The sequence below is a fragment of the Scyliorhinus torazame genome, chromosome 6 (genome assembly GCF_047496885.1).
Source record: "Scyliorhinus torazame isolate Kashiwa2021f chromosome 6, sScyTor2.1, whole genome shotgun sequence".
NCBI classification, from domain to species: Eukaryota; Metazoa; Chordata; class Chondrichthyes; order Carcharhiniformes; family Scyliorhinidae; genus Scyliorhinus; species Scyliorhinus torazame.
In genome coordinates, this window is record NC_092712.1 from 130,842,524 (window position 1) to 130,868,588 (window position 26,065).

General features: G+C 43.5%; 1 protein-coding gene across 2 annotated transcripts in view; it reads right to left on the minus strand.

Annotated features, from left to right (window-relative positions):
- LOC140425027 (thiamine pyrophosphokinase 1-like) overlaps positions 1–26,065 on the minus strand; it is a 555,937-nt gene that overhangs the window by 27,065 nt on the left and 502,807 nt on the right. The gene's annotated exons all lie outside the window — the stretch shown is intronic.

The following is a 26,065-nucleotide window of genomic DNA, read 5'->3' on the forward strand; positions in this document are numbered from 1 at the left end:
TCGGTGTAGACTCAATGGGCTGAATGGCCTCCTTCTGCACTGTATGTTCTATGAATGCAGCTCCAACAACAGTCAAGAAGGTCAACACCATCCAGGACAATGCAGCCCACTTGATTGGCACCCCTTCCACAAACATTCACTCCCTCTACCACCGATGCACAGTAGCAGCAGTCTGTATCATCTACAAGATGCACTGCAGAAACTCAAAAAGGCTCCTTAGACAGCACCTTCCAAACCCACGACCACTTCCATCTAGAAGGACAAGGGTAGCAGATCCATGGGAACACCACCACTTTGAAGTTTCCCTCCAAGTCACTCATCATCCTGACTCGGAACTATATCACTGTTCCTTCACTGTATCCGGGCAAAATCCTGGAACTCCCTCCCAAACAGCACTGTGGGTGTACCAACACCATAAGGACAGCAATGATTCAAGAAGGCAGCTCACCATCACCTTCTCAAGGGCAATTATAGGTGGGAAACAAATGCTGGCCTAGCCAGCGAAGCCCACATACTGTAAAAAATGAATTTAAAAAAGGGGGTGATAGGTTATTGGGGATAGATGGGTTACAGATTTGAGGTTACTATCAGATCAACCATGATCTTCTTAAATGGCAGAGTAGGCTTGAAGTGTCAAATGGTCTACACTCCTGTAATTTCCATGTCCTTTGTTTGCATGTATATATTCCTTGTTTGGTGTTACAACAGCTGAAGATGAAGCTGATAGTGGCCTAGCAGACTCTGTACAAATGATATGCAACCAATGCAATGTAGGAATCAAGCTGGGAAAATGTTAAGCCACAAATGGTACCCATGATTGGGCAAAGGATGTAATGATATCTGAAGCTGAATTGGATGTTGTTCCAAAAATTGAACATTGATGATACCACTGTTTGCTAGGACAAAGCAACCTGCTTGATTGGCACCACATCCACCACCTTCCAAATTTACCTCCTCCATCACTGACGCATGGTGGCAGCAGTGAGTATCATCTACAAGATGCACTGCAGGAACTTATCAAGGATCCATCCACAGCATCTTCCAACCTTGCAGCCTCTACCATATAGCAGAACAAAGGCAGCAGATGCATGGAAATACCACCACCTGCAAATTCCCTCAAAGCCCGATGCCATCCTAAATTAGCCAATCCAGTGATGCCCAAATGTGTAAGAATTTAAAAAAACTGTTGACAACTCCTTCCAGCACTTTGCTGTTGATTGAGAGCAGACGTATGGAGCTGGATTTAACACACCCTAGCAGCTGGTTTGAACATACAAATTAGAAGTAGGCCTCTCGGCCATTGGCGTCTGCTCCGCCATTCACTACGACCATGGATGATCTAATTTTAACCTCAACTTTACATTCCTGCCTACCCCTCATAACCTTTCACCCCTTGCTTGTCAAGAATCTATCCACTTCTGCCTCAAAGACTCTGCCTCAACCACCTTTTCGGGATGAGAACTCCAAAGTCTCACAACCCTCTGAGAAAAAACATTTTTCTCATCTCTGTTTTAAATGGCCAGCCCCTTATTTTTAAGCAGTGGCCCCTAGTTCTAGATTCTCCCACAAGAGGAAACATTGTTTCCACATCCACTCTGTGAGGACCCCTCAGGATCTTTTATGTTTCAATCAACTCCAGCAGATAAAAGGCCAGCCATTCCTTCAACCCACCCATTCCAGGAATTATTCCAGCAAACCTTCTCTGAACTGCTTCCATTGCATTTACATCTTTCCTTCAAAAAGGATATCAATACTGTACACAATACTCCAGATGTAGTCCCACCAATGCCCTGTAAAACTGAAGCATAAGCTCCCTATTTTTGTATTCCATTCCTCTCACAATAAAAGATAACATTCTATTAGCTTTGAAGATGGGGGTGCTCATAAAATGCAGTGATTAGCATTCAACCTGCACCTGATCTTTCTTGTATTTTCCAACTAATGGTCACTGAAGTGCCTCATCCCAACCCCGCCACTATTTTATCCGCGGCAGAGGGAGGCCCATGCCAAACGGGTAGCCTGGCTGCTTTTACTGAATGGGTTGGTGTTGGGCATGGTAGGGATCCCTTTTGCGGGTCCCCTGTGCTCATCAAAGGCTTTCCCTAAGGTAAAACCATCCCTTTTAACCACCATCCCACCTGCCCACTCCTTAAATCCTGCCTTTCATTTCCCCCTCACTAGGGTCTGCCAGCCAGGTGCCACTGATACCTGAACTCCCCCTCAGTCTGGACTCCAAAACCTTTTCTTCATTGCGGACTGGCTGTAGTGCCAGAAGATGGCACAAATGTCACCGTAAACCAATTTAAATGGTTGCAGGGTAGCTGGCTTTTTCATGGGTGGTTTCACGGCCTACCTTTTAGTTGGGGTGGGGGTGGGGAAGGTGTGGAATGGCTTTGCATGAAATCCAGTCCATGAGTTTGAACTTTCTTGAGTTTTGGTGATCAAATTTAACTGGGCAATTGTTCACGTAGTTGGATAGAGACTGTTACCGCAGCTTTACTGAAACATCTTGGCCAGATTCTCTGGCCTCGTCGCAGCATGTTTCTGGGTGGTGGGAGGAGGCCTGCCGTTGGATGGCAGCGGGATCTCCTGGCCCCACCGCTGTCAATGGCATTTTCCATTGAATCCACCCTACACTGCTGGGAAACCCAGGGTGCACCGTCGGCACGTGCGGAAGATCCTGCTGGCATGAACAACCAGAAGATCCCCTCCCTTAGCTATGGGCATGGATAGTTCTGAAGTCCATTTCAATTGGGTCTTCTTGGGGCCTGCTGCTGTTGCTATGGTCAGTACACTCTGCTGTTTCTTTAAAATTGATATGGAGTAAAATTAATTAGCAGAAATGTCAAGCAGCTGGTAACGAAAATTTAGATGTAACCTTATTGCACTAGATAAATCTCAAAAAAACTTGCGTTTGAAGGTAGTTTGAATGTTGAAGAACAGCTCATATAATACTTCATAGTTTCTCTCACACCATAAATATTCACTGGTTTTCCTAGCTAATGCAAACAATCAGATAGCAATTATTTACTTTAACTTTCATTTGGGCAGCACCATGCGTTTGAATAATCTATTGCAATGTGATTATTGGTAAATCGAATCTAATATTTACCATTTATAAGCAGTAGTTTTAAATTGATTAGAAACTGTTTCTATCTGTTGTCACCACTGCTTTATAAATAGCCGATGCAGAAAAGCGTTACTGGATTACAAACTAGTGCCTCAAATGCTTGCTGTGTGATAAATAAACATTGAATTATTCTAAATAGAAGGTCATTTGTTTATAACATGATGTAATATTATTCGTACAAGGACTATCAACTGTATGATGTAACTGCATGGAATGTGAATTAAATGGTTCTGGCTGAGCTGAATGTGATCTAGCTGTCTAAAGATAAAACAGCGATTTCATCATTTTTTTCAGGAAAGAAATATGATACTGTGTATGGGGATTAAAAATGATTAAAAATGCTGACTATAATGATCAAAGTTAATTTTAATTCCTGATTATTTTGTTTTTAGGCCTGCTCTCGGAGTAAGCAATTTGATTTTCATTTGTCATATTTCTAAGTTGCCAGAAAATCACTGAATGATCTTAAAATATAATAATGCAGTAGATAGCGTCCTGTTGCAAGAAAATTATGGTAATTATGCAATTTCATTCAAAACACATTGTTCTTCAACAAAAAATGTAATTGCGCTGTGGAAGTGTGTTTGAGATCATCTTGATGTCAATGAAAATTTATTTTAAATACCTAAATATTGTTGAAAAAAGAATTCAATTTTGATTGGCTGAGGTGCTATCAATAGATAAAGCAATGGGCTCCCCAAGCTCATGGGTAATTCAGAAAATCCACTTGGCTTGCACATTTCTTTTATCTTGCAGAAAATGGGTCTTTGTGAATGAAAGTATGTTGTTTCTAGGAAGCATAAATGAGCCACATTACGAGCGCAACTGGTTAGCTTAAATTGGTTGTTAGTGTAGCTATTAAAGCACTCAGGATTTTTCAGCAAGTGCTGTCGAATCATAGAATCACATGTCACAGCAGACGTTTTGTTTCAGGTTTTATCAGTGTGGGGTGGTTGAGTATGGTCTGTGCTTTGTTTACTATGAACAATCAAAGGAAAATGCTATTTGATTCTATCAGCCAATCATTAGGTTATGCAGTCTATGTACCTGGCATTACACTGGCACTGAAATTCATTAATAATGTTGTTCAAGGGACAGCATGGTGGAACAGTGGTTAGCATTGCTGCCTCAAGGTGCTGAGGTCCCAGGTTCGATCCAGGATCTGGGTCACTGTCCATGTGGAGTTTGCACATTCTCCCCATGTTTGCGTGGGTTTCACCCCCGCAACCCAAAGATGTGCAGGCTAGGTGGATTGGCCACGCAATTAATTCATTGGGTACTCTAAATTGTTTTTTAAAAAATCGTTGAATGACTCCAAATGCCCAAACATTTTGGTGCTTGATTTTCACGGGATTGTAAGTAGGACGCATGTTTGCCCGACAACATTCTTCCCACCCAGAGCTCAGTCGCATCTTGTTTGTGACTTGGCTCATTGAATTTCCCATTCCTGTCATTATTGCCCCTTCCACCTGATCACAAGTTGGCAGCTCACCTATGAAATTAAGTAAAAGGCCTGACCGTGAAAACGTTTTAGGCTTCAATCTGTTGTCACTGGTTCGGGATAGCAGACATCTTGCGTTCCCTTTGCACCATTGTGGAAAACAGACCCCATTGTGTTCAGATTTGCCACACAAACTGGTAGCTTCTGCAAATGCACTTCGCTGATTTCACAGATTAATGCAGGGGGTTGTCATGAACGTAAATTAACTGAATAAAATATATTGGAAAAGCTTGACAGTATTTATTATCTGACAAAAGCACTTGCAGTTACAGATTTTCCATACTTTTTCTGACTGAGATCATTTTTGACAGGAGAGGAATAAAACAGGTGGACAAAGAATATGTGTTTGCCTTTTACAACAAGTGAGTAGAACTAAAGATGTTAAAGATTGCAAGAAATAAATATATGGGGTGGGATTTACCGGCTGTTCACACCGGCGGGAAATTCCGGTCCCACGCCTGCAAATCCCGGTGACAATGGCGGGGTTGGTAGATCCCACTGGCGGGTCACCTCCACCGCCGAAAACCACTCAGCGGGATAGTCAGTAAATCCCACTCAAAGAGTCTGAAAGCCTTCATATGGAAGATTTACAATTAAGGCTTGGAACACAATGGGAATAACTTTTAGAATTCATACTCCTGAATTGCAGATGTGGTAGATGCGCTCCCTGCTGGATATGTGTGGCCAAGATTTAAGCCCAATTTAACTCTTTTAGTCCAGGTTAGGAAATCTCATGTGGTATGAATTTAATAGTTTTAAAGTATGACATCTAATTTTATGTAAATTAAGCAAAGTCCTGTATAAGCCAGGCACTATAAGGAAATGCTTGATTGCAATGTGGAATAATATGAAGTTGCTCAACAGTATCTTGTTTTCCTTATGGGTATTCTGCAGGTTTTTGATCTGAAAACAAATCTCGTAATTTAAGACCTCGGCTCTCTACTCTGTTTTCCCACTTGTTTCTCACAATCTCACTTTTGTACTGCTCCTCGATTTTTGCCTTTATAATAATATTTTTTCCGTTTGTCCATCATGATGGCTGCTTCGTGCTTTTACTCCTGATGCATGCTTCAGCATGAAATGTAAACAAATTGTTTCCCTTTTCAGTTTATATACTTTAAGGTCATCTCAGCAAATCCTTAAACCCTGACAAATTTCACTATCTTCTTTTATAAATATCTTATTTCAGAAAGTTATATTTTGCTTCTCGTAATCGAAAGCTTATTATTCAAAATGCAATCAAACCAAGTACTTTACTTGGAGAAACAGAAGTTTATAAGCAGCACCCGAGATGACAATGCAACTTTGATCATCTCTGAAAAACATAACTGAAGTAGATCTGTGAAAGATTATACAGTTGAAACCTAATAAAAGCGTAATTACTTTCCCGGAAAGTGTCAGTATGGGGTATGCATTTTAAATAACCCATGAATGTAGTTTACAGTCAGTCTGGATGCTGAATGGGGACTTCCAGTCAACCTAATGTTGGATACTGATTGTGCAACTCCAATAATTCAATTTAATTGCTCACTGTTGACCAGGACTCAAGGATGGACTCACCGGATAAATCACCCTAGTTGGGTGTTTTTTTTTGACAAAGATCGAACAAAAGATAGAACTCCTGGTGGCTGCTTATTCATTAGGAGGCTGGGGAAACATCTCCTCTGAGGGTAGGAAATCCTGCTAACACTACTGTTCAGTGTGAAGTGTGAAAGAAGGACAAATACTTTGCCTTGAACTATTATTCCTAGAATAGAATTTTTTCCGAAATACTATTGACATCTTAGAATGCTGTAGGAGCAGTAATATTTCTAAAACATTACTATGAAATCAGGCAAGCACTAGAAGTTCTTTATATGTACCCACAGTTCGATGTAAATTTTTGGGTTGAGAAAGGCTGATTTCTGCCCAGGATTAAACAAGAATCGTAAGGTTAAATTCAAACTCCAACATTCTCACAGAAACAGCAGTTATAAATGTCTGCTCGCAAGCATTTTGTGAGCAGATGGCCCATTTTATCCTGCTCTCATTCATTCTAATCTTTTCACCGTTCTGTGCCTTCTAAATGCATGCCACCCATATTATCATTTCTACAATGTGCCCCCAATTTTTTAGTAGTTACAGTTCTGAAGAAAATTTGATTGCGAGAGTGTCTCTGCTACTTCGAGTCCATTTTAGACTTCAGAAATGCTCTTAAGCAATTGCATCCACTTGCAGTTCTATTACCACAGTGCAGAATTGAACTTGTACTTCAATTACTGATGTGGGCAGCAGCTGGGCCATGTATCCATTAAATTGAAGTGAAGTTTAATAATTTCATAAGATCATCAAATGTCAACAGCTACAATAGATGATTTCTGGATTCCCACAGACAGATTTGACATTTTGAACATGGATTTAGCTGGAAATTAGAATAAAAAATCCTTTAAAGGAAAAGGAGCTGCAATTTCCTCCCCCCCACAAGGAATGGTTGTAATTATTTTTAAGCTACAAAAATGGCTAAAACTTCATTACTTAGAGGGGAAAAGGTGTTTCGGGGGAGAGAAAATACTTCTCACCTCAAATTACTCTTTTGTAATAGAAAATAATATGCTCATCATATGTGTCTGGCTTTTAATACAAATATCACTTTTACTGCCAGCACGCAGGCACTCACATCAGGTCTTCCTTCTGCCTGTGACAGCTGCAATGTCACTGACAAGAAGTCCCCATGCCAATGTGAATTACATAGAATTTACTGCGCAGAAACAGGCCTTTCAACACAACTGGTCTATGATAGTGTTTATGCTCTACATGAGCCTCTTCTCACTTGATTTCATCTAAGTTTGTCTGCTTAACCTTCCATTCCTTTCTCTCCCAGTTCTTAACTAGTTTCCCTTTAAATGTATCAATGCTAAATTGTGGAGGTTGCAGCTTCAGATTGGCCTACACCACCTGACTCTGGGAGATCACATGCCCCCTTCAAGTACCATGCCCTGAGGGCGCACTGGTGACCATGGACTTCCAGGTTAATCTTGCTCAAGAGGTGTGGATCATCCTTATTGGTGGTAGATTCATCCAACATGAGGCTCTTTAAAAAGATTATTCTTTGTCTAACTCATTCTCTTTTACCACCAATCTTTCCCATGAACATCATACTTTGTAAATCTCAAGGTCTTATTGCATACCGAAGAAATTCTAACTGTTTCTTCTTGATATTGGTCTGTAGCGTTCTTCTGGTCTCAGAACTTTCTATCATCTCTTCACTGGTAATGTGACTTGTCCATGAAATCTCCATTATTCACTTCAAAAACCACCAACCCTGCAGCCTCAATTCTTCCCTGCATTGTTTCACTGACCATCAACAATCCCGTATGTGAAAGTTTCTGTGATGTAACATTCCAGGATCATCAGATTTGAGTTGATCATAATCATCTTCATTTTTAAAAATGAATCTTTGGCCATTCTAATCCTTCGTCTTATTTCTTGGTCGCATTTTCTATCCGATGTTAACATATTTCCCAGATAATAAAATTGGTCTACCCGTTTGATCTTTTCATTCTTCACTGTAATTTTACATCCTATGGTTTTCTTTTTGGACACGACTTGACATTTTGTTTTCTGACAAGTTATGCTCAGCCCTTTCTTCTCACTTTCACTCCCTTCTCTGTCCAAGGTCTTTGCAGTTTCTCTTCAGAGTTGGCAATAAGAATGATGTCATCGGCGTATCTTATATTATTAAAGTTGTAACCTCCAACTAATAATCCAGGAAGGATTTCAATCTCTCGAATAATATTTTCATTGTGCAAGTTGAATAAATCTGGGGGGAAAACACTTCCCTATCTGATCACTCTTTTGATCTTCACAAAATTGCTTTGATCATTCTCAGATTTATGTTTGCTGCAGTTTGTTCCAAATAAAGATTTCTTATCACTCTTAATATATTTGTCACCAAGGTCAAGAGACTGTATCATGCTCAGTTCTTAATGTTTCACCTCATCAAATGCTTTATTATAATCAATAAAGCGCAGGAATATGTCATTTTTAATCTGTATGACTTTTCCTGATAGCATGCATACCATAAAAATAGCATTTCGCATTCTACAAGGACCACCAGATCTTCCACAAAACCACATTGAAGAGCTGAAATTTCTGGCTTTATCTTATTCCTGACCCCATTCAGCAATATTCAAGGAAGGTTCTTCGTAATGCGACTCACAGACTGCGCTGGAGTTCCCATTCAATAGCTCCGGGTTTTGTTTTACTTATGTGATCTGGGATTTCTCCAATGTATTAACCTTCATAAAGATGAGAGTCAGTTTGTCTATTCCAAAGTCTTCGAAACGTTTTCATTTGCTTGGTGACTCTGGGTGGCACAGTAGCACAGTGGTTAACACAATTGCTTCACAGCGCCAGGGTCCCAGGTTCGATTCCTGGCTTGGGTCACTGTCTGTTTGGAATCTGCACGTTCTCCTAGTGTCTGCATGGGTTTCCTCCGGGTGCTCTGCTTTCCTCGCACAAGTCCCGAAAGATGTGCTGTTAGGTAATTTGGACATTCTGAATTCTCCTTCAGTGTACCTGAACATGTGCCGGAATGTGGCGACTAGGGGATTTTCACAGTAACTTCATTGCAGTGTTAATGTAAGCCTACTTGTGACACGAATAAAGATTATTATTTCAGCTGGGCCTTTGGATTTATTGTTTTCAATTGTATTCATTGCTGTGCTTACTCCATCTATGATGATGTTTGGACCATTCACATTTTTATTAACTATTGGCTTTTCTTCTTGTCTGTTGTGCTCAAATAAGTCTTGAATGTATTCCATGCATCTTGCAAAAACTTGTTCACTTTCCATCATAACTTTCCCATGTTTGCCTTTGACGCACCCATCAAATGTAGACCTGACCTTTCCTGTGATTTTCCCAATGTCTTTATGCATTGTTCTTGAGTCTGTGCCAACACCCCCCCCCCCCCCCTCCACCTTAAATCTTCAGGTTTCCAGATCATCAGAAACCAGACAGAAGACCCAAGATATGTGTTGGGACCCTGTGGAAGTCCTAATGCACTGACCTCATTGGGAATGGCCCAGAAATTTTCAACTTCTAACGGAAATTCCTCTACGATTGTAGACTCGAAGACTGCAAGCTAGAGTCAGAGACGTTGGTCAGTTCCGTGGTACTTATATGAATAGTTATCCAGGAAATGTTAGACAGGAAGATCCTAGTTTAACTCCAGTGTAACTACAGAACAGAATCCATCCGCCTTGCCACCCTACCCATTCATCCACTCACCATTCACAAACATTCATACTAGACAGTGGTGGGCAACCTGCAGCCCGTCAACGCTCAGAGTGAGGCCCGTTGACTATTGTCCATGGTGCAGAGGAATCATGCTGCTATAGTTTATTTTGAGTCTGGGATCGCACTGCTACGAGTTTTCGACAGGATGCACTGTTACGAGTTGCCGGCAGGTCGTACTGCTACAGTTCCTGCCAGGATCACGAGGATCGCGGTGCAGCAGCTCCCAGCATTCAAACAGCATGCCCAGTGCATACTGGGCACGCACGTGCAGGAGATGGGTGTATTCAGTGCAAGAGCACATGTGGGAGGTTGCGCTTCTTGCTTTTGATTAAAAATATATATTTTTAAAAATTCTCCTCCTCTTTCACATTTTCTCCCTGCTTCTGATTTTTTGACGGTTATTCACTTTTCTCCTGCCAAAAAGGTCATTTTGTGTTGAAGTGGCGTGATGAGGAAGGAGAATCAAGTACAATATCAAAAAATACAGAGGAAGAAGGAGCAAAAATGAGAATGAAGGCAGAATAGTAAGGCAAAATAGTAAGAGAGAGCTGGGAGCTGGATTTCTTTGTTACTCAACAGAAAGAGAGACCATTGTTCTTAATTTGCAATGAGGTGTTAGCAGTTCCAAAAAATACAACGTTAACAGACATTATGAAACATGCCATCCCTCTCACAGGGCAAAATTTCAGGTAGGTTACGTCCAACATGCTTGACAGCTGTCAAATCTGAAGGAAGCCATGAAAACAGACACAGGTACTTAGAGAAGCATGAAATGAGAATGATGCAGTGACTTTGGCTAGCTTTCGTATTGCTTGGTTACTTGCAAAAAATGAAAAGCTATTCTCAGATGGCGAATTAGTGAAAGAATGCATCATCAAATCTGCAAATGTTTTATTTGCTGGGTTTAAAAACCAAACCAAGAGGAAATGATCTAACGGGCTGAATTGCAAAGTGCCTGTACAGCGCTGAGTTCTAATCTAAGAAAACTTATGGAGGACAGATCCAACCAGTAGTCACAGTAATAATGTAAGTTTAAATATTACACTTGTTTTGCCATTTGAAGTTGATGACAGTTCTATTAATATATGATTGTTTAGGTTGGCATGTGGCGCAGTGGTTAGCACTAGGACTGCGGCCATGAGGACCTGTGCAGAACAGGCCACGGTCAACAGTGAGGCCGAGGTGAGTTGTGTGCAATCACCTCACTTCACATGCCCTTGCTTTACATGTGTATTCCTTCAGTTATGCCGGTAAGAAAAAATGCTATGCAGATGGAAACCAGTGGATTGTGACAATTCTGAGCATGCGACCAGGCAACAAAATATCTTGTGGTCAGCACTCAGAACATTGATGGGCTACATGTGGCCACCGGGCCTCAGGTTGCCCACCATTGTGTTAGTGTCAACCATGCAGTGCATGACTAATGTCATGTGTTGGCCAGGCAGGTTATGGATGGTCTGCCTCCTGTGGCCACCCGCAAAGGATAAAGGGAATTGTGGTCAAGCCAAGACACAGACAGTGCACAGCCCCTGTGTATTGTGCAAAGGAAAACCAGACCGAACTGAAACTTGCACCTGTTAAAGGTCAATCACCGATTTCCCCGGGACAATAGACTCAAATTAAGGAATGACAACAGTAGCAGGCTTCCCTTATTTGGAAAGGCCTTTGCACTTGGAACAATAACGACAAGGACCCGCCCAGCCATCAAGGTACCCACCCCTAATTGGCCGGTATCGATCAGAGTGATCGAGACCCTATCGATCCATTGGATCCCGAGTTAACCCCTCCCAAAAGAGCACGAAAGAGAAGAAGGATAAGAAGCCCTGCGCACTAGGGATCGGCCTTTTTTGGGACCGGCCTGTGCCCACTCCAATTGCAGCATAACGACCAGCCAAGTTCAAGACCACGATCACTACCTAAGAGAGACGAGCCGCAGCCGAGAAGAACCCGACGATTTCCAGGCGACACACGTGGGGACTCAGATAAAGGCCTTATCTACGTGCACAAAGCCGGTCATCCAGAAGTTAAGTAAAGGTCATCTTAGTTGATAGATGTAGTTTAATATGTAGCCGCGTGTATCATTGCACAGAGAGATATGTCTTGTGCTTAATAATAAACTGTCTTCTGAACTAACATAATGGTTGTGTGGTCATTTGGTCAAAACAAGAAACATACTCGCTGCTTGTGGTTTGTAAATAAAGGTAGCAACACCCCTTCTTTGAAGGACATTACTGGAGTGCATTCTTGCTAATTGGGCCTGTGGGTTTCGTCAATTGGCTGTATAATCCTCTGTATTCTTGCTGCAAGCTGTGGTTCCACTCAGCAAGGCCTTGAAATTGTTGCAGATCCATAGAAAATTCACACCTGCATTTTGTGGTTCTCATTTCTTACTTGATTACTTCAGCTGGCAGTTTCTTTCTCTTGCGACTCCACCAAATTTATTAAACTCAATTTCACAATTCAACACAGATGGTAGGATCAGAACTGTGGGTTGCCAGCCATATGCCAGGCTATCATACTGTAAAGCACCATTTAATAACCTTACACCCGGTTTATTTATGAAGCAAACATTTCTAACAAATAAGAATGATAAATGATGTGTTGGGTGTTCTGAATCACAAACAGGTCACCAACACTGGAAGTGGTGCAACTCTATTTTATTATAAGGTTAACTATATTAACATACTTGAACTGTGGGTAAATGCAATACCAGCTTTAACTGTTGACCCTTGCCTAGTCCTAACCAGGTGATGCACTCAGCACATGGTGAATGTCTGTGTTGCAGGCTGTGAGCTCTGTGCTCTGAGCTGGCTGCTACTAGAATGAGTGAGAACTCTCCTGTGCCCTGTCTTTATAGTGCATGTGCTCTCACTGGTGATTGGCTGCGGTGTTGTGTATGCTGATTGGTCCCACTGCATGTCCATCAGTGTGTGTGTGTGTGTGTGTCTGCACCATGATATACTGGTGATATATTATGACAATAAAGAGTCATCAAATTTTAACGTGAAGAAGACATTTGGTATTCCACTATTCTACACTCTGTAAAAATGTCTGCAACAAGTTAAAATTAGGGCACCCGCAGGTTTCAGTATCACGAATATAAATCTTTGATAGACTTAATTCTACATTGTTTGCAGTCAGTGTGTGCACTGCTCCTTCAATAATAGGAATGTTACAACAAGGATTTTCTAAAGCAGAACCGATAATTACCTGGCAGCATACAGGCTAGTCCCCTGGTCCTCGAAGCTCAATCAGCTCAATCATCTTTGTGCTTAGAATACTTAGAAAAAGAAAACTTATGGCACAGAAAGAGGTCATTCAGGCAGCTGAAATGTAGTGACTCAGTCAGCCTAATCTCACTTTCCAGCTCTTGTTGATTACAGAACTTCAAATGCATATTCAAGTATTTTTTACTATGATGAGAGTTTCTGCCTATCCTACCCTTTCAGGCAGTGCCCCCTACCCTCTCGGCGAAAATAAAATCATCCTCAACTCCCCTCTAATCCTTCTGCCAATTACTTTAAATCTCTGTATAATGACTCCCTGGTAAGGGAAATAGGTCTTTCCTACACACTCTAGCTAGGCTCCTCATAATCCTTGTACACCTCCCCTGAGTTTCATCTATTCCAAATAAAATAATTCCCATTTAATTTTTCCTCAGAACTATAAGTCTCTATTCCTGACAATGTCCTTGTAAACTTCCTCTGTATCCTTTCCAGTGCGAACACATCGTCAGGTAAAGTGGAACTGTATGCAATACTCTAGTTGTGGCCCAACTAGTATTTTATAGTTCCGACAAAACCTCCCTGTACTTAAGTGCCTCAGAGAATAAAGGGAACTATCGATATGCCTCCTTAACAACCTGCCATTCTACCTTCAGGGATCTGTAGACATGTACTCCAAGGTGGCATAGTGGTATTGTCACTGGACTAGTAATCCAGAAACACAGGGTAATATTCTCAGGACGCAGCAAATGGTGAAATTTCAGTAAAGGAATCTGGAATGTCTAATGATGACCATGAAACCATTGTTGATTGTCATAAAAAACCATCTGCTTCACTAATGTAAAGGAAAGGAAATCTGTCATCCTCACCTGGCCTTTCCTACATGTGGTTGACACTTAAAATGCCCTCTGAATTGGCCCAGCAAGCACTCAGTTAATGGGCAATTAGGGATGGGCAATAAATGCTGGCCCAGCCAGCGACACCGACAATAACCTCCTAAAACGTACCATACCAACTATTGTGACTACTTTGCCCTCCCAAAATACATTACCTCATACTTCTCGGTGTTAAATTCCATTTGCCGCTTTTCTGCCCACCTGATCAGTCCACTGATATCTTTCTGCAGTCTACAGCTTTCTTCCTCACTATTTGTTTTATTTCAGATAGCCAGGTGATGAAAGATAGAAGTGGAGACTAAATTTATGAGCTTTTATTTACAGAGACACACATCACAAACATGCACTTTCAAACTGAACAATTACAGCCGGCACCTAAATAAACAAACATAAACAAATGGCAAGTTAATGCTCACCATCTAATGATATCCAATTAACACTATCAACCACACAGCAAGTTTACTTTGTAAATTGTAGGCCCCAACTTTTGTGGCCTGTTCTGTTTGAATTTTGTGCTTTGAATGGGCTGTTTTGCATGCTGTACCTCACTCATGGATAAGTCATAAATAGATTGCTAAGATTCGTTGGTACACTGTAACCTCTCCAAACTGGAATGCTTGGGACCAAGGCATTTCAGGATTTTCAGGGTTTTATCTTTATAATACCGAACTACAGTTTTAATCCCTACCGAGTTAGCTGACCTTTCTTCCTCCATCATCCATCTTCACTCTCTCTCCTCCAATCTTCAAACAGTCAAAGGCAGAAGCTCAACTTTGGATGTAGTATTGAGCACAATAAAAGTAGGACTATCAGAATAACTACAAAAACCTTCATATTCACTATTTTGTGATTTCTTGGCAGTGTGACGAGCCTGAGAGTTGCATGGGCCTCTTCAAAGGAACACCTAACAACTGGTGTTTCTAGATTTGGGAATTTGCGACAGGAAAAGTGACTGTGTCTCAGCAAACTGGGATCTATGTAAATTAATGGGAACATGTATTTAAACTTGATGGCCCATAACTTCCTAGGAGTGGCAATCACCGGCAGATTGCCACTCCGGAGGGACACATCCTTATTATAATTCCAAAGCCCCCATCTCACCTAACTTACCCCTCTAAGGCTGGGTGAGACAGGAGCAACGGGGCAAGACTGTAACGGTGCAGAGTAACTGGAGTGCATGGAGGAAAGACATACCCCCTTTTACGGCACTAGCTGCTGTGAGGTGTTTGAAGGGACAATTTAAAGGGAGAAGGTAACTTTGAAAGGTGGTTCAGAAATAGAGTGGGGGTGCATCGGGGTGGGGGAGTCAGCCTGGGGGGAGGTGGGGGGGCGGACCAGGAGGAAGGGAGTGTCCTGCGTCTGGTTGGGATGTTTGCTTGGTCTGGGGGGGTGGTGCTGTGGGGATCCCTTGGGGGATCGTGGATATGTGGGTTGTCACTTGTGGGGCTTGGTCTAGGTTTTTAAATAGTTATTCTGGAGTTAGAAGTGATTTTTTTCCCCCTTCTAACTCTTTCATAGTAATTATCAGGATAAAATTGGCAGAAGCACCCGAAGTTAACGGATGGTTAAGAATTTGGTAACAGTTGGCGGAATGAAGTTGTGGCAATGTGTTAGTTTGTGGGTCCAGTAGGTTACTTCATGTAATATTACTTAGAAGTAGGGACCCTGGGGCAACATGGTGGCACAGTGGGTTAGCACTGCTGCCTCACGGAGCCGAGGAGCCGGGTTCGATCCCAGCCCCGGTACGCTGTGTGGTGTTTGCACATTCTCCCCGTGGGTCTCACCCCCACATCCCAAAGATGTGCAGGGCAGGTGGATTGGCCACGCTAAATTGCCCCTTAAAAAAAAGTATGGATCTTACAAAAGCTGAACTGTCTTTCCATGCTGTCTGTAAATTATATATCGTATAAATAAATAATAAATAAATAATGCTGCCATGAGCGAAAATTTATTCTAAAAACATGTAACATTTATATAGATTATGTTATTTAGTTTCTTCAATGTCAATATTTGTAATATCATTTAACCTACATATTTCTTAAGGAATTAAATACCAATGAATCATTTGCTGCTTCAGCTGGTGACATCAATGTTCTTGTGTTGTGAAAAAATGTTCACTAAAATTGAAAAGCTTGTCTACTGTAAAATAAACAGAGACTTTATGGTTTGACCGATTAACTAACCAGATGAATGATTTTATGGTCCAACTCTCCAGCAAAATTAATGCAGTGAGGGTTAGTTTTTTTTTAACAAACATTTTATTGAGGCATTTATGGTTTTATAATAAAAAAAAGATACAAATACACAAGCAAACATAGTTCAGTGCGTAACACATCCCTCCATCTCCCACTGTTCCCGCCTAATTCCCATGACATGGTTTGCGAGCCCTCATGCACACCTCACTTACCGGCCCTCCACTCCAAAAAACTTGCTCACCCCGGGCCACCGTCATGCGTGCCCAGTGAACTGCCTTGAATTGTATCAGGCTGAGCCTGGCACATGATGAGGTCGCGTTGACTCTGCTCAGAGCATCCTCCCACAGGCCCACCTCTAACTCTTTTCCCAACTCATCTTCCCATTTACGTTTTATCTCACCTATCTGGGTTTCCTCCCACTCCATAAACTCCTTACAGATTTCCGATACCGTCCCCTCTCCCACTCCCATTCTAGAGACTACCTTGTCCTGTATCCCCTGTGGCGGTAGAAGCGGAAAGGTCGAAACCTGCCTTCGCACAAAATCCCTCACCTGCAGATAACGAAACACATTCCCTCCCGGCAATTCAAACTCCACTTCCAGGTCCTCCAAACAGGCAAAGCTGCCATCAATAAACAGATCCCCAGCCTCTCAATCCCTGCCCTCTGCCACCTCCTAAACCCCCCTCCATCCTTCCCGGGACAAACCGGTGATTAACACAAATTGGAGCCCACACCGACGCTCCCTCCACTCCCATATGCTTCCGCCACTGTCCTCCAAACTCTCAGGGCCGCCACTACCACTGGGCTCGTGGACTATTGGGCCGGCGAGAACGGCAGAGGAGCAGTTACCTGTGCCCTTACATGAGGCCGCCTCCACCCATTCCGACACCGGCCCCTCCCCCACTAACCACTTCCTAACCATGGCTATATTTGCCGCCTAGTGGTAGTTTCTAAAGTTCGGCAGTGCCAGCCCTCCCCCACTTGGCTCTGCTCCAACAGAACTTTTTTTACTCCTGGGGTTTTACCCGCCCACACAAACCCAGATATCACCCGATTCATTCACCCACTTAAAAAAGGCCTTTAGTATAAAAATAGGGAGGCACTGGAAAACAAACAAAAATCTCGGGAGGACCATCATTTTTCAGTCTGTGCCCTCCCCGCCAGTGACAACGGGAGCATGTCCCACCTCTGAAAGTCCTCCTTCATTTGTTCGACTAAACGGGCCAGTTTAATTTAAGTAGCTGCTCCCAACCTCGTGCCACCTGGATACCCAAGTAGAGAAAACTCTCTCCCACCACTTTAAATGGCAACTCCCCCAGTCTCCTCTCCTGCCCCCTCACCTGGATCAAAAAAACCTCGCTTTTAACCATGTTCAATTTGCACCCGCAAATCGGCTAAATTCTCATAAGGTCCGCATAAGCTCCCACATCCCCCCTAATGGGTCAGAAATATACAGGAGCAGGTAGTCTGCATGTAACGAGACGCTGTGTTATACCCCCCCCCCCCCCGACCCAGGACTAGCCCCTTCCATTCCTTCGATCTCTCAGCGCCATCGCAATGGCTCTACAGCCAAGGCGAACAACAGTGGGGAGAGGGGACATCCCTGCCTTGTCCCCCGGCGAAGTCTAAAGTAGTCCAAACTCACCCGGTTCGTCCACGCACTCGCCACCAGTGCCTGGTACAGCAACCGCACTCAGTCGATAAAGCCCTGCCCAAACCGTTCCAGGACCTCCCACAAATAATTCCATTCCACCCGGTCGAAAGCCTTCTCAGTGTCCATTGCGATCACTACCTCTGCCTCCCTTCCCTCGAGGGCACCATGATCACATTCAGGAGCCTTCTAACATTAGCCGTTAGCCGCCTTCCTTTCACAAACCCCATCTGGTCTTCCCCGATCACCCCCGGGGAACACAGTCCTCTATCCTCGAGGCCAGAATTTTAGCCAACAATTTGGCATCGACATTCAGTAGGGAGATTAGCCTGTATGACCCCCCCCCCCCCCCCCCCCCCCCCCCGCTTCAGGATCAGTAAAATCAAAGCCTGTGACAATGTTGGGGGAAGCACACCCTGCTTCCTTGCCTCATTAAATGCCCTCACCAGCAGTGGGCCCAGCATCCCAGAAAACGTCTTGTAAAACTTCTACCATGTGGGTTAGCATAATTGCTTCACAGCTCCAGGGTCCCAGGTTCGATTCCCAGCTTGGGTCACTGTCTGTGTGGAGTCAGCACGTTCTCCCCGTGCCTGGGTGGGTTTTCTCCGGGTGCTCCAGTTTCCTCCCACGAGTCCAAAGATGTGCAGGTTAGGTGGATTGGCTATGCTAAATTGCCCTTAGTGTCCAAAAATGGTTATGTGGGGTTATGGGGATAGGGGGGAGGTGTGGGCTTAGGTAGGGTGCTCTTTCTAAGGGTCGGTGGACTCGACGGGCTGAATGGCCTCCTTCTGACTGTAACTTCAATGATTCTATGAAATTCTACTGGGTACCTGTCCGGTCCCAGAGCCTTGCCCGACTGCATGGCCTCCAAATCCTCTATTACTTCTGCAATCCCTATTGGGGCTCCCAACTACTCCACCAACTCTTCCTCCACCTTCGGAAACTCCAATCCTTCCAAAAACTGCCTCATCCCCTCCACCCCAGCTGGGGGCTCTGACTCATATAGCCGACTATAAAACTCCTTGAACACCCCATTCACCCTGGCTGGGTCCAAGACCGTGTTCCCCCCTCTGTCCTTCACGCTAGCATCCTACTGGCCTTCTCACCATACTCATATATCGCCCCTCTCGCCTTCCTCAACTGCCCCACTGCCTTCCCTGTGACATATCAGACCAAAATCCATCTGCAGCTTCTGCTGCTCCTTCAACAGTCCCGCTTCAGAATATCTTCTGTCCACCTGGAGTATGTCCCTGATCAGCATATCCATCTCTGCCCGCTCCAACTTCTCCCAATGAGCCCGTATTGAAATTAGCTACCCCCACTGCCTTCAGCGCTTGGCATACCATTGCTGCCGAAACTTCCTCCGTATAATTTATCTCCAAATAATTCTGGATGGCCTCTCTCACCCGCCCGCACACCCCCTCATCCGCTAACAATTTCCATTGGGGGCGCTGATCCCCCTCTTTGCTCACCTGTAAATTTACCCAGTGTGGAGCATGGTCCTAAACAACAATCGCCAAATACTCGGCATCTACAACCCCCGCCAGCAAAGTCCTGTTCAAAATGAAAAAAATCAATCCGGAAGTACATTTTGTGAACATGGGAGAAAAAAGAAAACTCCTTCGCTCTTGGCCGTCCGGCACCCATCTGTTCCATAAGCCCCTTTAGCTGCTTTGCCGCGGCTGGCACCCTCCCTGTCCTTGAACTCAACCGATCCAACCTCGGATCGATGACTGTATTAAAGGCCCCCCGCCCCCTCCACCATGATCAATTTATGCGAGTCCAGGTCCGGAATCTTCCCCAACACCCGCCTCATAAACTCCACTCCCAGTTTGGTGCGTAAATATTCACTGTTACCACTGGCATCCCCTCCAGCTTCCCACTCAGCATGACATACCTACCCCCGAGTCCGCCACTATATTCCCCACCTCAAATGACACGCTTATTGATCAAGATCACAACCCCTCGAGTTTTAGAGTCTAGCCCCAAATGAAATACCTGCCCGACCCACCCCTTCCTCAGCCTAGTCTGATGCACTACCCTCGGGTGTATCTCCTGTAACATTGCCACGTCCGCCTTCAAACTCTTCAAATGCGCGAACACACAAGCCCACTTGACTGGACATTCAGTCTTCTCAATTTCCATGTGATCAGCCTGGTCAGGGGGCACCCTGTCACTCGCCCCCATCCCTGCCGATCAACCATCACCCTTCTTCGGCCAGCCTCCAGCCAACGTCCCACGCCTCCTCAGGCCCGTCCTCGGGCGCCCACCATCATCGACCTCCAATTTGTCTCCCAGTGCCAGTCCCTCCCCTGTCAGCAGAACAATTCCCCCCCTCCCACCACCTCCCACCCACCAACAAAACACCAATCCCAACACCCCATATCAAACTGGTCACCTGCTTGCCCCCCACTGCGTTTCCGTGAGCTAGCCCGCCCAGCTAGCCCATGGTGCTAAGCATCCTACCCCGCACTGAACTCCCTCCCCCCCGCTTGAACATATATTTATGCAAAACGCAACAATCCCCAACAAACACAAAGAAGAAAATTCCACCCACCGTCTTACCCCCTGCATACAAAACTGAGCAACGGCCCAAAAATTGGTACAAAGGCACTACATACACAGCCCAAAACGAAAAGACATTTAGCAGCATAGACACAGAATTATTCACCCCCAAGTTCATTGTCCTCCATCACCTGCCAGTCCCCTGTCCTTAACAAAGTTCATCGCCTCATCCGGCGATCCAAAATAAAATTCTTGACCCTCGGAAGTGACCCACAAATGAGCTGGGTACAACATACCGAACTTCACCCCCTTCTTGAAGAGGGCTGTTTTAACTTTGTTGAAGCTCGCCCTTCATTTGGCCAGTTCCACACCCAAGTCCTGGTAAATGCGCAGCTCGTTATTATCCCACTTACTGCTCATCTGCCTGGCCCACCTCAAGATCTGTTCCAGGAACCAGTACATTTGTACCACCATCGCCCTCGGCGGCTCATTCATCCACGGCTTCCTCATCAGCGCTCTGTCCACCTCCAAGGGTCGGGTAAACACACCTTCCCCCATCAGCTTCTCGAGCATACGCGCCACATATGCCCCTGCGTCCGATCCCTCGCTGTCCTCCGGGAGGCCAACGATCCTCAGGTTCTGCCTGCGTGACCTGTTCTCCAGATCTTCCGCCTTCTCCTGCAGTGTTTTCTGGTGGTCCCTCATTAGCTCCATCTCTGCCACCATCGCGGTTAGCTGGTCCTCGTGCTCAGCCACTGTCTCTTTCAACTTCTGGATCGCCTTTCCTTGGGCTTCCAATCTTTGATCCACCCGGTCAATCCTCATCTTAATCGGGTCCAGTGGTGCTCCTGTCTTTGCTTGGCGAAGCTCTCCTGAACCGTTGACCACTGGGCGGGCAATCCCAGTCCTTGTGCCTCCGCCATGTTTTCCTGTGCTGCAGACTCCACTCCCTTCTTTGCCCAACAATCTCACCTTTGCAGACCACTTCTGGTCCACAACTCCATAAACTGGTGGTGGATTCCTCTCCTCTGCCTCATCAATCTCCTATTTTACCGATCAAATCCCCTATAAGTCAGGGGAAAAGGTCCCAAAGGTCCACCATGAACGAGAGCTACCAAATAAGTGACCATTCACTCCATGGCCACCACCGGAAGTCCGGGTTATAGTTGAGTTGATATATTTAGTCTACTGTTCATTCAAAATCATTTTACTTAAAAATTCCAAGTGATCCACTGATTAATATTAATAAAAAAATGTTAATTTAAATTAAGTAGTTTTGAATTCAGATTAGTGACTAATAAATAAAAATTAACATTTTTCCAGTCCCCTGTCTCCAACATCTACTCAAACAACTTGGTAAATAAATCTATTTTTTGTTATTTTTCTAAATCTATTGTTAAGGCTGGATAACTGGGGAAAAAACCCAAGTATTTCCCCAACAGGCAAGTAGTTTCTAATTTTTATTACATGAATGCATGTGGAGGATGTCAACTTGTAGCACTTCAATTAAAATAGTAGGTTCAAGATCATCTGTAGATATTAACGGATCCAAATCTGGTGAAAAACAATGGTATGTTATTGATATGCCAGCAGCACGTTGTGAGGAAGAAATACCCTGCGAATCCCCACAAGTTGCTCGCCGATTTGTGCCATTCTGCTGAGAGCTTTCTGAAAACAGTACCTCGTACTTAACGTCCCTGTGAGCTTCATTAAATTGTTGCATTCGCCTATTAATTGCCCATTAAACTTACTACAGAAATTTAAGCTGAATAATTAACGACAAAATACCTTTTTAGCAAAATGATAAACGTTAATGAGTGCCAATCAATTACTCGGGTCCAGAAAGTAAGCACTGAAAAGTATGGAGTTTCACTCCTTCAGGTAATTAATTTTGTTTGAGACATTAAAAATGGTAAGTATTAAACAGTTGCATTCGTCATTTTCCTTCCTGTCTATTTTCGTCTAATTTTTCTTTCCCTGATTTGACACTGAATTCAACCATCCCTGTTCTTCTACTTTGCCCCATCTCTTCCACCCATCTCCCCTACCATATAATTCAAAACATTTCTGCTTTTCTTTGGTTCTGTAGAAGGGTAATTTGGACTCGAAATTTAACGCTTGATAGATGCTGCCAGACTTGTTAAGTTTAACCAGCATTTTCTGTTTTAATTTCAGCCCTAACCCAGTTTATTCCTCAATTCTTTAATTTTCATTGGTTAAGAAGATACATGATGGTCCCACTGTTTACCACGGTCCTGAACTCCCTGCTCCTCTCACAATGCTGGTATCAGCTCATACTTACAGCAATTTTGTGGACAAAATTGAGTTGTCGGGTGCAGGGTAAAGCAAAAAGTGTAGAGAGTACTGGAAGTCTGCAGAGGGATTTGGATAGTTGAGTGAATGGGCTAGGGTCTGGCAGATGGAATACAATGTTGACAAAGTGAGGTTATCCATTTTGATAGGAATAATAGCAAAAGGGATTATTGTTTAAATGAGAAAATATTAAAATATGCTGCTGTGCAGAGGGACCTGGGCGTCTAAGTGCATGAGTCGCAAAAAGTTGGTTTCCAGGTGTAACAGGTGATCAAGAAGGCAAATGGAGTTTTGTCCTTCATTGCGAGAGGGATGGAGTTTAAGACTAGGGAGGTTATGCTTCAACTGTATAAGGTATTAGTGAGGCCACACCTGCAGTATTGTGTTTAGTTTTGGTCTCCTTACCTGAGAAAGGACGTACTGATGCTGGAGGGTGTGCAGAGGAGATTCACTAGGTTAATCCCAGAGTTGAGGGGGTTGGATTACGAGGAGAGGTTGAGTAGACTGGGACTGTACTCGTTGGAATTTAGAAGGATGTTGGGGGATCTTATAGAAATATATAAAATTATGAAGGGAATAGATAGGATAGATGCGGGCAGGTTGTTTCCACTGGCAGGCGAAAGCAGAACTAGGGGGCATAGCGTCAAAATAAGGGTAAGTAAATTTAGGACTGAGTTTAGGAGGAACTTCTTCACCCAAAGGGTTGTGAATCTATGGAATTCCCTGCCCAGTGAAGCAGTTGAGGCTCCTTCATTAAATGTTTTCAAGGAAAGGTAGATAGTTTTTTGAAGAATAAAGGAATAAAGGGTTATGGTGACGGGTGGGAAAGTGGAGCTGAGTCCACAAAAGATCAGCCATGATCTCATTGAATGGCGGAGCAGGCTCGAAGGGCCAGATGGCCTACTCCTGCTCCTAGTTCTTATGTAACTCTCTAATACTACAAGATGTCTATTCCAGCACATTCCATTCAAACGTCTTCAATATCAATTGTAATAGGTTAACTAAATTGTTATGTCGGACTTGCTTTGGCTGTTTTCCCCACTTGCTGCATATCTCTTTCATTTTAAATATTCTTTCTTTATATTACCAAACAATCGCATTAAAACAGAATCTGACAGGGCATTTACTGAACCTGTTCCAGTTCACATCTTGCTAGAATCTATTTTAACATTATTACTGAGAAGTAAACGGAGTAGTTTACTGCTTTCCTTCTTCACGGTTTCTTGAATGTCCACTTGTGTTCTCTTTCTTGATAAGATTCTAAACGTTGACACTAACCACCTTTATAATTATCTTTGACAAAGAGTCATCCGGACTCGAAACATTAGCTCTGTTCTCTCTCCACAGATGCTGTCAGACCTGCTGAGATTGTCCAGTATTTTCTGTTTTTGTTTCAGATTCCAGCATCCACAGTAATTTTCTTTTCTATTTCTAATCGGACTTGGAGTTCACTTTCAGTCAGAATACATCCCTGATAATGAAGACATAAAAAAGCTTGGGGGATGCAGGTGGAGATTGAATTTAACCAGAGAGGTTTTGAAGCAGCTCAACAGGATGTAACTCCTCAATGAGCAGCACTTTGCTTTTCGGAGATCATGCAGCAGCAGACATGGTAGATTAAAATGAATCGTCTCTTTTTTGATTTTGTGGGTAAGAGTTTGAAATTTGACCCAAATACAGTGAGAATTACAGAATACAGCATAAATAACCTGGTTTTCAGCTTTCTGTATTGTTTTATTTAAATTATTGTTGCCTATTTCAGTCTTCCCATACTACACCATCGCTATCCAAATGACCTCATTCAGCATTAGACTCGTTTCCAGTTTTTTTCAATGATTTTCCAAAACCAGCTGTTTCAGGATGGCTGACTCTCTAAGTTTCTTCATTGCTATGAGATGTCTAGCCTTTTCTTTCTTATCCATGGTGGCACAGTGGTTAGCATTGTTGCCTCACAGTGCCAAGGACCCGGGTGCAGTTCCAGGCTCGGATGACTGTGTGGAGTTTGCACATTTTCCCCGTGTCTGCGTGGGTTTCCTCCGGATGCTCCGGTTTCCTCCCACAGTCTAAAGATGTGCAGGTTGGTTGGATTGGCCATGCAAAATTGCCCCTTAGTGTCCAAAGGTGTGCAGGTTAGGTAGGGTAATGGGAGGGTGGGCCTGTGTCGGCTGCTCTTTCCGAGGGTCGGTGCAGACTTGATGGGCAAATGGCCTCCTTCTGCACTGTAGGAATTCTCTGATTCTATTCCATGATTCTCTGATTCTACTGTTCAGAGTGGTGACATAGTGGAATTTACACATCAAAACTTGTAAATTCCAACACTCAAGGGGCTGGCATCAGCTTTTGTTTTGCAGGCGTCCTTCTTTTCAAAATGGCCATTGTATCTACTGACAGAGGGGTATTCAAAACCCGAAGTGTGCATGGATCAAAAGAAATCCAGTCACAATCCATGCGATCTTCATATTCAGATACAGTTTTGCAGTTTTGATATTTAAACATATGGTATCAGGCTGATAAAACTGATTTCAGGGCCTGGATTTTTCTGTACTCATGACAGAAAAACTGTCAGTGTTCATTATCAAATCCCTCTGAAAATGACTGCAACTTCTGGAGTCTGCACATGAGCAGCTGAAAGCAGAAATTCAGATGTTGCTGCCAGTGATTCTAATCTGTTTAGGATGCAGGATTGAGGTTGCCACTGACTGCAACCAATTAGAAATCATTCATTATGATTAAAAAAAGACAATTCTCCTTAAAGTTTGCATATGATGTTTCAGCATCTTAGCCCACATGAATGTCGCAATTGTTTGTTTCACTCTGTGTAAACTTTTAATTAAAAGTGAAAAGAAGTCAGTGTGTAACTCAGAATTTTAGTACACAGAATACACAAAATTCCAACAGAGTGATCTTTTGTCCCCTGGTTTTAATACATTTGTGTAGAGGTTTATCTCAAAGAAATAAACTTTTTAAAACAATGGACAACCATTGCTTGATAATAAAACATTGGGGGGGGGAAAAAAAAAGAAGAGTTCAATTCCTGATGCACGATCAATTGTACAAAGACTCAGTTTGGATACAACTGTGGCTTTATTGCAGTAAGATGAGTGGTCTCCCACAGCAGCTGGCAAAATGGCTGCTGAATAGAGGACACGCATATTTATACTCCTACTGGGCGGAGCCAGCAGGCAGGGGCTACCGGCGAACCTGTAGTACAGGTCCTACCTTACATCACCTAATACAGGTGCAACAGTGGTTTACCACATTCACCCCTGTTTAAAATGAGTCCGGCGGGGGTGGTGGAGAACCATATACAGTAGTGAATTTATGTACAGTGTTTTGTTAGGAGACAAAAAAAGTGTCTTTTGAAAGTCT